At 31.8% G+C, this 2,600-nt stretch overlaps 1 long non-coding RNA gene across 1 annotated transcript; it reads right to left on the bottom strand.

Moving 5' to 3' along the window:
* Window positions 1–571: 571 nt before the first annotated feature.
* On the bottom strand, window positions 572–2,176 carry LOC114264256 (uncharacterized). The gene is made up of 4 exons (XR_014347075.1): window positions 1,984–2,176; window positions 1,574–1,659; window positions 1,262–1,407; window positions 572–850 (listed from the first exon to the last, which is right to left on the bottom strand). It is a non-coding gene; the product is annotated as an uncharacterized LOC114264256 (long non-coding RNA).
* Between the last annotated feature and the right edge of the window lie 424 nt (window positions 2,177–2,600).

Genomic DNA, 2,600 nt, shown 5'->3' with positions numbered 1-2,600 from the left:
ACATGCCACTGACATTGACAGACATGTATAAAATGTACATATATCACATGGGTTGGGTGTTGGGGTGGTGGCCCACTTGAAATATAGAGGGATTTGTATGAGTTTGAGCACAACGACTATCAGAATTTACTTGTCCAAGTTTACTTTAAAAAATTCGGTCCAATTCAAGCATATATATATACTAGTGTATGCCCGTGCCTAAAGGCACGGTGAAAATAATGTTGGATTAATCTTCTTCTGTCCAATCTTTTATGTAGTACGTGAAAAATTTATTCACAAAATAATTTCGGAGAAAAATTGTTCATTTCTTATACCATCACTGTTATACTTACCCAAGCTATCAATCTTTCTTGTTCTAATTGAGGAGAGTTGGTCTCATTTGAACTTCGGCTAAAATTTAAAAAGAATATAATTTCAGTGATTGCAATATTAACAAACCATCTCTCATGTCAACTATTGATAGGTAATGTTTAAAAAGAAAAGGCATGGAAAGGAAAATCATGCATTGCTACTCACTCCCATTCTGCAAAATTAAGTGTATCAAAGCCCAAAATGTAGCAAGAAAAATGTATCAATTAGTTAAATAAAATGTATGATTAGCAAACTCATGAACATATTACACTCAAGTCTCACTAGTATTAGTTAGTTACAACACTCATTTCACTTTACTAAGCTTAAGTCTCAAACTCTTCATATTACACTTCTCTCTTGCTAATTACCAAGGAAGAGAAAAATAGAAAGTAAAACCAAAAAAAAGAGAGAAGAAACTAAACCTTAATCAACAAAACCACCTCTTTGGGCAATCAGCTAACCCTCCAATCAAGCATATATGTCTATGGATTACACCAATCTGAAAACATCAAGCATTAACTATAATAGTTGCAAAAGCAAAAATCATCAAGCACTAATGATTCATCAAATATATTTAATTTCTAAAATTGAGAATGTCAATCTTTTTGAGACATGGAATTCAGCACATAGGTTTTTTTTTTTTTTTTGATCAGCAATTCAGCACATAGGTAGATAACTTTTCAAGATGCAATTTGCCTCACACCATTTTATTCATTTATCTGCACTTTTTGCCTCCCTCTATCTCTACTCTCCCTCATCCCACACCCATACACCCTCTCTGTTTTTTAATCTATATAGCAAATATTTTATGCATCCAAACACGTGGGGTTCACATGAGAAACTACTATATATAAAAAAAAAATGTTTCAGAGACACATCCATATAGAGGGAAAAAGAGAGATTTACTGACCAAGAAAAATGCTCTTTCTTTGATAACCTCCATGGATATCTTTGGCACCGCAATGCAAGGAGCATCATTTCAAAAATCTTCAAACCACAATCTCAAAAGAAAGATTTCATAAACTCACAATTGAGATCCAATTGAGAGCATTCAACCTATTTAGAAGTAGTGCAAACAAAAAATAAAAAAACTGCTAATTTTTTTGGTGTTTCCCAAAAACAATAAATAATAATAAAAATAATTAGTAAAGAGAACATTATCCAAAAAATAGATAAATTCATAAACTCAACCTAGTCAAGCAAAGGAAAACTTTTTCCTTACCCCAGTTCAAAAGTTTAGCAAATGGGAACTTTTTCCTCAACCAAAAGTTTGATCATTCGATTAATCTCTCCCTCACCTTCCATTCCCTGTGAATTAATAAACACATGAAATAGAGAAACAATTTATCAAGCATTTGGTGAACATTGTAGTAGCAGAAATTATATAGTGGTAAAACTAATTATTTTGAACTTCAATTATTGCAAACCATACTGAAATCTTTAGAATGAAATGAATAACAATAAATTTAATTAAAATAACTGGAAATAGGTTGTAATTTATTCCAAGTGACATGAGGAAGTTGGTCTTTGAACTATGGAAATCGAGTAAAAGATTAAATCATTAACTTACAACATCATGAATGTACAAAAAATAAAAAATAGAAGCAAAAAAAGGGATGGAATCTTGATTACCTCTATTGATGGAGCCTTTAGAACTATTCTCCTCACCAGATTCTGATGCCTCCGTCACATATACAAAGCATTAAGAATAAAAACATCAGCCTTACATGAATTGATAATTTCTCTACAACACTCCAACTCAACAAAAAAATTGTGCATTGATGTTAGGAGAAAAGATCTTTCATACTAAAACTAATTCCCTGATAAAATAAAAAAAAATAAAAAAAAGACAGAAAACTCCAACAATAAAAGGTGGGTGTGCCCAACACAGATGAAGGAGCTGAAGGGTTTGCAGAATTCGAAAGGAAGATTTATCTTAGTTTTATATATATTTCATCAACAACAACAAAAATAAATAAATCTATAAATAAAACTAACAAAGCTCCACTGACTTATGGATATAATGTTAAGGGGATAAAGAGATATGAAAAACTAACAAAAGAGGGGAGGGGGGGGGAGAAAGTCAAAAGATGGCATACAGTAATCTTAAAGACCTTAAAAGGGTTGTGTGAACCCTTTTCCAACAATAAAAAACTAAAAAGTAAATTCAAACATCGATTTTAGTGAATCGAATTGATTCACTTCACGATTTACCGATTTGGTTCACCGATTCACCTACGATTCATGGC

Source organism: Camellia sinensis, chromosome 12 (assembly GCF_055761805.1).
Source record: "Camellia sinensis isolate YWXY chromosome 12, ASM5576180v1, whole genome shotgun sequence".
Classification (NCBI taxonomy): Eukaryota; Viridiplantae; Streptophyta; class Magnoliopsida; order Ericales; family Theaceae; genus Camellia; species Camellia sinensis.
The sequence above is the reverse complement of the archived record's forward strand: the minus strand, read 5'-3'. Positions and strand labels throughout refer to the sequence as shown.